We start from the raw sequence: 10000 nt of genomic DNA, 5'->3' as shown, positions 1-10000 counted from the left end.
CTCTCTCTCTCTCTCTCTCTCTCTCTCTCTCTCTCTCTCTCTCTCTCTCTCTCTCTCTCTCTCTCTCTCTCTCTCTCTCTCTGACATTTCAATCTCTATGCTTAAAAACATTTATGGGGTCAAACTTTCCTCTCTCTCTCTCTCTCTCTCTCTCTCTCTCTCTCTCTCTCTCTCTCTCTCTCTCTCTCTCTCTCTCTCTGTCGTAATTTACATAAAAAATAGTTTACGATGAGATAAGATTACTTTATTTACCTTTCGTGTGTGTGTGTGTGTGTGTGTGTGTGTGTGTGTGTGTGTGTGTGTGTGTGTGTGTGTGTGTGTGTGTGTGTGTGTGTATGCGCGCGTGAGACAGCCTTTCCTAGCCTACATAAGGGTCATTAAGGTGTTACAAGCCATTATAACAACGACTATAAAGACCTGTGTGTGTGTGTGTGTGTGTGTGTGTGTGTGTGTGTGTGTGTGTGTGTGTGTGTGTGATGGTGGTGATAGCAGTGGTTATAATAACAGGGATGGTGGTGATGGCAATGGTGATAATTGTAGTTGTAGTAGTAGTAGTAGTAGTAGTAGTAGTAGTAAGTATAGGAGAGGTATTATTATTATCGTTCTTTTCTTCTTCATATTATTATTATTATTATTATTATTATTATTATTATTATTATTATTATTATTATTATTATTATTATTAGTTGTAGCAGCAGTAGTATTAGTTGATAGTGATGGCGTTGGTAGTAGCAGTCATAGTGGCGGCGGAGGTGGTGGTGGTAGTGGTGGTGGTGGTGGTGGTGGTGGTGCATCGCCGCAGTCTAATAAAACAAAAGCTAATCGCCAGGGAAGTGGATTTAACTCTTCACACTCGTGTCGTCTCTACTCTGTGGCTAACATTCGCTTCACGTGGCGATAAAACACTGCTGGTCACTTCACTCAAATAATGCAACAAAATAATAAATAAATGAATAAATAAATAAATAAATAAATAAAATAACACGTGCCGGAGATAAATGAAAATATGGAAGATATGAATAGAATGACCTTATTCTTTTGCAAAACATTTCTTTCACGTGGCGACAAACCAGTGCACATTGCTTTACTTACATAATGCAAGAAAATTATAGATAAATGAGTTAATGAATAAAATAACACGTGCATGGAAGAAAAGAAATATGAATATGGAAGATATTGAATAAACAAATAGGTAAAAGTTAACAAATTAATAAAATAACACGTACAGGAGGGGGAAAAAAAAGAATAGGGATGATGAAAAAAAAAAAAAAGTACTTGTTTACACATAACGATAAAACAATGCAGGTTAACAAATTACTTTATCTGAATTGTAGAATAATGCAAAAAGAAAGAAAAAAATAAATAAAAAATATCAGAGGTACAAAATAAATAGATTAGGAAAGAAAGAATAAACCAATATAGACCAGTAGATAACTTTACATAAATAATACACAAAAAATATAAGGAAGAGAAAAAGAATATTAAAGGTAAACCATAAATAAAAAAAAAAAAGAAGGAATATGAAAGGTGAAAAAAAAAATTAAATAAATAAATTAAATAACATTCTTTTAAGATGTCAATAAGCAAGTGTAGATTACGATACCTTAAAAATAGTGAAAGGAAAGAAAAAAAAAAGAATTAAGAAGATATGAAAAAAAATACAAAAGAGACTACAAGACCTAAATAATAATGAGAAAAAAAAGAAAAGAAAAGAAAAAAAAGATGCGCAAAAAAAGATACGGGGAGATTACAAGACCTTAATATTAATGAGAAAAGAAAGAAAGCAAAGGAAAGAAAATCAATTTAAAAAACATGAAAAAAATAAAAGGGAGAAATTACAAGACCTTGACAATAACGAAAAAAGAAAAAGAAAGAAAAGAGAAAGTATTAGAATGATACGAAAAAAAGATAAAAAAGGAGATTACAAGACTTTAATGATAATGAAAAAAATATGAAAGAAAGAGGGGTTAAAAGAAGAATATGAAAGATACACATAAAAAAAAAGATCACGAGATTTTAGCAATAATAAAAAAAGGAAAGGGAAAAAATACAGATAAAGAGAGAGAGAGAGAGAGAGAGAGAGAGAGAGAGAGAGAGAGAGAGAGAGAGAGAGAGAGAGAGAGAGAGAGAGAGAGAGAGAGAGATATGAAAAAAAATATATTAGTTTACCCTTGAGGCAAACATTGGTATTAACATGTTAGTAAAGTTACATAAATCACTGGATCCAGATATATATATATATATATATATATATATATATATATATATATATATATATATATATATATATATATATATATATATATATATATATATATATATATATATATATATATATATATATATATATATATATATATATATATATATATATATATATATATTAAAAAAAGAAAATAATACATAGATAAAATAAAATAAATAAAAATAAATAAATGAATAAAATTAAATAAAACAAATAAAATAAAATAAGATAAAAAAATAAATCTCTGAATGAAATAATGCAATATGAGACACGAGTAAATTAGTGTGCTTAGATAATGCCATAAAAAAAATAAGTCACAAGAGAAAAAGACAAAAAAAAAAAAAAAAAAAAAAAAAATATATATATATATATATATATATATATATATATATATATATATATATATATATATATATATATATATATATATATATATATATATATATATAAAGGACATCAGTAAATTACTGTACTAAGCTATCGTTAAAGTTAAAAAATAGTAAGTAATAAAAAAATATAAAAAAGAAAAAAATGAAAAGAATAGAAAATAGAAAAAATAAAAAGAATAAAGAGAAAATATATAAAACACGTACAAAAAAACAAACATTAATTAATATAGAAGAAGCAACAAGATTAAATAAATACAGAAGTCTTAAATGTAAAAATAAATAAATAAATAAATAAATAAATAATATTGAAAGAAATCTGGAAGGCAATTGTATTTATTAAAGAAAGGTGTAAAGGATTCGATTCTACTTAAACTAAAAAGAAAGATCGAAGAACAGTAAGAGGAGGATTCGTTACCTTATAGTATAGACGGAGGAACCTGTGTACATATTCATAACCTTATTTCATTATTAGAAACAAGATAATAAACAAATAAATAAATAAATAAATAAGATGAAAAAAAAACTAGTTGTAATATAAGGATAAATAGACGAATAAGTAAATAAAACACCAAATATATGAGATAATACAAAAAATAAATAAATAAAATATATGCAAGTAAAAGACCACTAGATATTTTATTTTTTAATAGTATAGACGGAGAAACTTGTGCACGAAATTATACCTTTATCTCAATATCATACGAAAAAAAGAGATAAACAAATAAATGAAATAAAAATAAATAAAATAAAAACATAAATAAAATGAAATCAAGAAACGAAAAACAGAATGCAACTATTTGAGATAAAAAAAAAAGAAAAAAATATAAGTGAAAGAACACTCCACCCTTGACATAAAAACAATAGACGAATGAATAACAATACGAAAGGGGAATCCAGTGCCCTATTTATTCCCCTCTTATTCCCCTCTTCATCTCTTTCTTCCCCTTCTTTTTTTCCTTCTCTCCCCTTCCCTCTTTTCTTGCTCTCCTTCTTCCTTTCCTCCTTCCTTCTTCCTTCCTTCTCTTCATCGCTGACGTAAAAAATGTGATATTTAGCTTTGTAAATGTCAGAGAGAGAGAGAGAGAGAGAGAGAGAGAGAGAGAGAGAGAGAGAGAGAGAGAGAGAGAGAGAGAGAGAGAGAGAGAGAGAAACTTGATTTACAGTACCTAGTTGCGTTTTATGGCAGAGAGAGAGAGAGAGAGAGAGAGAGAGAGAGAGAGAGAGAGAGAGAGAGAGAGAGAGAGAGAATCTATAATGTTTGTTGTTATCGCTCTGTAATCTTTTGTCACGCTCCTCTCTCTCTCTCTCTCTCTCTCTCTCTCTCTCTCTCTCTCTCTCTCTCTCTCTCTCTCTCTCTCTCTCTCTCTCTCTCTCTCTCTCTCTCTCTCTCTCTCTCTCTCTCTCTCTCTCTCTCTCTCTCTCTCTCTCTCCCTGCGACACACGCCAGTCTTATCAACACATCTGCTACTTTTATCTGCAAGTGAGGGGAGAGGAGAGGGGAGGGGAGAGGGAGAGGGAAGAGGGAGAGGGGAAAGAGAGAGGGAGAGGGGACAAGTAAAAGGGAGGGGAGGTCATTGTCATTGGTTCAGGAAGGAAAGGGAAGGGAAGAAAGGGAGGGAAAGAAAAGGAAAGAGGTAAGAGGAAGAAAGGAAAGGGGAGAAAGAGAGAGAGAGAGAGAGAGAGAGAGAGAGAGAGAGAGAGAGAGAGAGAGAGAGAGAGAGAGAGAGAGAGAGAGAGAGAGAGAGAGAGAGGAAAGAAAAGGGGAGAAAGGAAAAGAGGAGAGAAAAGTATAGGAAGAATGAAAGGTGAACCTGGAGAGAGAGAGAGAGAGAGAGAGAGAGAGAGAGAGAGAGAGAGAGAGAGAGAGAGAGAGAGAGAGAGAGAGAGAAATCTTCCTATCTCTTTTATTTCCCTCTACACCTAATCTTTTATTTTTCCCAGAACTTCTGATATTTTGTATTCCTCAGAACTCTTCATATTCCCCTGAACTTCTAATCTTTTATATTCCTCTTATATTCCCCAGACCTTCTAATCTTTTATATTCTTCTTTTATATTCTCCAAAACCCCTGATCTTTTATATTCCTCTTTTATATTCCCCAGAACTTCTAACCATTTGTATTCTCCAGAACTTCTAGTATTTAACATTCCCCAGAACTTCAAATCTTTCACATTCCCCAGAACTTAAAATCTTTTACATTCCCCAGAACTTCAAAATGTTTCACATTCCCCAGAACTATTAACCTTTTATATTCTCCAGAACTTTAAATTTTCCATATTCCTTCCCCAAACTCCTATATCTTGTTTCCTTGCACTCCCGTAGAACCTCAACTTTTTCGTATTCTATTCCTCTTCCTTTCTAAGAACCACAAACTTTTCCTGTTGATTCCGCCCTGGGAACTGATAACCTTTAGGATTCAATCTCAAGAACTTGAAAAAAAAAGCTGAAAACCACTAATAAATAAATAAATAGATACATGGACAAATAAATAAATAAATAAATAAAACCAGTAAATAGATAAGTAAATAATTGAAAAAAATAAGTAAAAAAATAAAACTTAACAGACATTCCCTCTTCCTCTTCCTCTTGGTTACTGTTTCCAAGAACTCTTAATATTCTTCATTTCTCTTCAAAGACCAATCATTCGTCTTTCCTCCTTCCTACTTTCTTATACCCACCTTCCATCTTCCCTTCACAGTGAAAACTCAAGAAAAAGAGAGAAAATAATAGGTTAATTCGTTCTTTCCTAGGCAGTATTCAGAAGTAGTAGTAGTAGTAGTAGTAGTAGTCTTTAAAGTTGTAGATGGTTGTGGAAAATTTGTGTACCTGTAAAATTCAATAACAAGAAAACGTAAGAAAATAATGTTTTTTTTTTTTTAGGGGCGGTTCTGCTATTTGTCATTTATTTATTTATTTATTTATTTTTTGGTTCTCTGGTCATTTTTTTTTCTACTCGTCTTTTTTGTTCTCTTTTTTTTGTTTTCTGACTCGTGATTTTTTCTTTTTTATCCTGCTGGTCATTTATTTATTTATTTACTTATTTATTTTGGTTCTACTCGTCATTTTCCGACTCGTGATTTATTTATTTATTTTATTTATTTATTTTTTTTTTGTTCCTGCTCGTCATTTATTTATTTATTTCATTTATTTATTTTTTGGTTCTGCTCGTCATTTCTTTTTGTCTTGGTTCTCCTACTCGTCATTTTTCTTTTCTTTTTTTTTTGGTTCTACTTACCTTTTTTGTTCTACTCGTGATTTTTTTTCCGACTTGTGATTTTATTTGATTTTTTTTGGTTCTACTCGTCATTTTTTTTTTCTGGTTCTATTCGTCTTTTTTTGTTCTACTCGTGATTTTTTTTCCGACTTGTGATTTTATTTTATTTTTTTTTGGTTCTACTCGTCATTTCTTTTTTTTTTGGTTCTATTCGTCTTTTTTGTTCTCGTGATTTTTTTTCCGACTTGTGATTTTATTAATTTTTTGGAGGGTTCCACTCGTGATTTCTTTTTTTTTTTTACTGATTTCTTTTTCTTTTTTTTTCGGTTCTACTCGTGATTCTTTTTTGTTTATTGTTCTTGATTTTGTTTTTTTTGAGCGGCATTTGAACGATCTTTTATTATGTATATATCTTTTATGTATGTATTTACTTATTTATTACAGATCTCCCTGATACTTAAAAAATAAAATAAACAGATAAACAAATAAGCTGCAAGAAGCCATCAGACCTACACGTGGCAGTCCCTGTATAAGACATATCCACTTATTTCCACCTGTCATCCACATGCATAAAGTTATCCAATCTTTCAAAAGCTCTCTATTGCCTCGGCGCTCAATTTCGGGACCAGTTTCTTTCCATCTCTTTTATAAATCTATTTCTATTGAGCTTCAACCTGCTGCCTCTAGTCTTATATTGATCACTGAGGAGGTCTATAATCACTCTTGCTATATTCCTTATGTCACATTAATGCCTTACTTCTTGTCTTATCCTGATTATTGACCCTAAGAAATTTGTGTACACCTCGCTTGTTATATCCCTTATGCCTCTTAAAATGCATTACTTTTAGTCCTCTTCTGATTACTAACCTTAAGAATCCTATCTACGCTGCCCTGATCACTTTTATATCCCTTATGCCACTTAAATATTCTTCTTTTAGCGTTCTCTTGATTATTAACGATAAGAATCATGTTTAAATAATCGCTATTATATCTCCCATACTTCTTCAGTACCTCTATCCGCTCCTCTCTTAATCTACGCTTCCCTAACGAGCATAAATATAAAACTAACCTCATTTCGTACTGTTAGTAATAAGAATAATGTTTAAATCACTTCTGTTATGTCCCTTATACCACTTGAACACCTCTATCAGATCCCCTGTTAATATACACCTCTACAACGAACATAAATGTAAAAACTTTAGTCTTGTAGGTAATGTTACGCTTCTCTTGTGTCTTTATAGAGAGGGTCAAGAGAGACAGGCACAGGTGGCAAGTTTACAGTGCAGTCATTGTATTTTTAAGCATTTCCACGCCTTTTTAATACGTCTAGTAAGTTAATTGGGTTTTCAAAGGTTTTGCCGTGGAGAGAGAGAGAGAGAGAGAGAGAGAGAGAGAGAGAGAGAGAGAGAGAGAGAGAGAGAGAGAGTATTAGGGTATTAGAAAAACAACAATATTTGCGATTTTATTCCTTTTTTGTATAATGTAAGGTTTTGGTGATTAGGTGTTTGCTGACAGCTGTGTGTGTGTGTGTGTGTGTGTGTGTGTGTGTGTGTGTGTGTGTGTGTGTGTGTGTGTGTGTGTGTGTGTGTGTGTGTGTGTTCACCAATAACCGTTACGATGTCTGCAGGCAGTACTCTTATTCCTGCCTTCCTTCCTTTCTTCCTTCCTTTTTTCTTTCCTCCCTTCCTTTCTTCCTTTTTTTCTTTCCTGCCTTCCTTTCTTCCTTCCTTTTTTCTTTCCTGCCTTCCTTTCTTCCTTTTTTTCTTTCCTGCCTTTCTTCCTTCTTTCTTTTTTTCTTTTTCTTTCTTTTTCTTCCTTCCTTCCTTCCTCCCTCCCTCCCTCCATCCCTCCCTCCCTCCCTCCCTCCCTCCCTCCCTCCCTCCCTCTTTCTACCCATCCATCCATCCATCCACGTTTTATGAAGGAATTTATATGTGTAGGCTCGATGGCTTCTTGCAGCTGCCCATGTTATTTTATTTATTTATTTATTTTATCCATCTTTTTTTTTTTTTTTTTTTTTGGTGCCAAAGGCTGACAAAAGTTGTAGGCGAGAAGATGAGGAGGAGGAGGAGGAAGAGAAGGAGGAGAAGGAGGAAGAGGAGGAGGAGGAGGAGGTGATGAAAAAGTAAGGCAAAAATTGTAGTTAAGTATTTTGTATAACAGTGACAGAGTTAAGTGAAGGGAAGATTAAGTTAGGTTAGGTTAAGTTAGGTTAGGTTAAGTTAGGTTAGGTTGGCAGTAGGGGGGAGAGAGAGAGAGAGAGAGAGAGAGAGAGAGAGAGAGAGAGAGAGAGAGAGAGAGAGAGAGAGAGAGAGAGAGAGAGAGAGAGAGAGAGAGAGAGAGAGAGAGAGAGAGAGAGAGAGAGAGAGAGAGAGAGACAGCTTCGAGTCACAAGAAGAAGGACAAGGAGAAGGAGAAAACTGCCAAAAATTGTAGGGAAAGCATTGTGCAGCGGTGACAGTAAGTGAAGGAGTCAGGAGGAGTGAGTGTCAGGGAGCAGCGGTCAGCGGGAGTCACGGTGAGGCGGGGTAGGGAAGGCTGAGGCGGGTGGGTTAGCACGTGACACGCCTGGCTGGTGTAGTTACCGAGTTTGGGGAATGAGAGTGTCAGTAATTGGGGTGTGCTGGGTGAACACGCACGCCGCCACGCACGCACACACGTACACATATACACACGCACGTGGGACTCCCTCGCCACACACACACACACACACACACACATACACACACGAGGGTACATCTACATACGTATTTTTTTTTATTGTGTGTTTTTTTTACTCTTTATTTTCAGATTTATACTTTTGTCTTCTCATGTGTGTTTGTTTGAGTTTACAGTCTTTATTTACCAGATTTTAGTAGTGGTGGTAGTAGTCGTGGTTGTGGTGATGGTAGTACTGGTGGTGGTGGTGGTGGTGGTAGTAGGAGTAGTAGTAATAGTGATAGTGGTGATGGTGTTGAATATAAGAAAAATTATACTCTCTCTCTCTCTCTCTCTCTCTCTCTCTCTCTCTCTCTCTCTCTCTCTCTCTCTCTCTCTCTCTCTCTCTCTCTCTCTCTCTCTCTCTCTCTCTCTCTCTCTCTCTCTCTCTCTCTCTCTCTCTCTCTCTCTCTCTCTCTCTCTCTCTCTCTCTCTCTCTCTCTCAATATTTCCGTCAGACCAGAATACCTTTTATCTCTTATTATTTCCCTTCCTGATTTATGAGGCAGCTACTCTCTCTCTCTCTCTCTCTCTCTCTCTCTCTCTCTCTCTCTCTCTCTCTCTCTCTCTCTCTCTCTCTCTCTCTCTCTCTCTGGATGTTATTGTGTCTGTTATATTGTTCTAAGAAAATTTGTTTGATCAATTGTTGTAATTCTCGAGTCTCGTAATAAATATTGTAGCGTGCAGAGAGAGAGAGAGAGAGAGAGAGAGAGAGAGAGAGAGAGAGAGAGAGAGAGAGAGAGAGAGAGAGAGAGTCATATAAAAACAGCAGTATTTGCAATAACTTTTTTTCTTTTTTTCTCTTTTCTTTAAGGTTTTGGTGATTATATTTGGTGGCAGGTGTGTGTGTGTGTGTGTGTGTGTGTGTGTGTGTGTGTGTGTGTGTGTGTGTGTGTGTGTGTGTGTGTGTGTGCGTGTGTCCTCACCAATAACCATTATAATGTCTGTTGGCAGTACGCTTATTCCTTCCTTCCTTCCTTCCTTCCTTCCTTCCTTCCTTCCTTCCTTCCTTCCTTCCTTCCTTCCTTCCTTCCTTCCTTCCTTCCTTCCTTCCTTCTTTCCTTTTCTTCTTTCTCTTCTTATATATTTTCTTATTTTACTAATTTCTTTCTTTTCTTCTTTCCCTTTTTTTCCGCAATTCCTTCTTTCCTTTCTTCTTTCCTTCCTTCTTTCCTTCTTTCCATTCTTCCTTGCTTTCTTTTTCTTTCTTTCCTTATTTGTTTCTTTTCTTCCTCTCCTTTTCTTCGTTCTCTCTCTTTCCCTTCTTTCCTTCCTTCCTTCCTTCCTTCCTTCCTTCCTTCCTTCCTTCCTTCCTTCCTTCCTTCCTTCCTCACAGCATGTCTTCCTTTCTCTTTCGCCTCTCTTCCCTACAATTTTTTTCCAGCAATCCTTCTTTTTATATGTTCTGCTCCTCCTCCTCCTCCTCCTCCTCTTCGTGACTCCTCCACGTAAGACA

General features: G+C 34.6%; 1 protein-coding gene across 1 annotated transcript in view; it reads left to right on the top strand.

The window, feature by feature from the left end:
* The window catches only part of LOC135090021 (uncharacterized), a 19022-nt gene that overhangs the window by 1591 nt on the left and 7431 nt on the right, over positions 1-10000 (top strand). The window lies entirely within an intron of this gene.

Source organism: Scylla paramamosain, chromosome 34 (assembly GCF_035594125.1).
Source record: "Scylla paramamosain isolate STU-SP2022 chromosome 34, ASM3559412v1, whole genome shotgun sequence".
NCBI classification, from domain to species: domain Eukaryota; kingdom Metazoa; phylum Arthropoda; class Malacostraca; order Decapoda; family Portunidae; genus Scylla; species Scylla paramamosain.
This window is presented reverse-complemented; position numbering and strand designations above follow the sequence as displayed.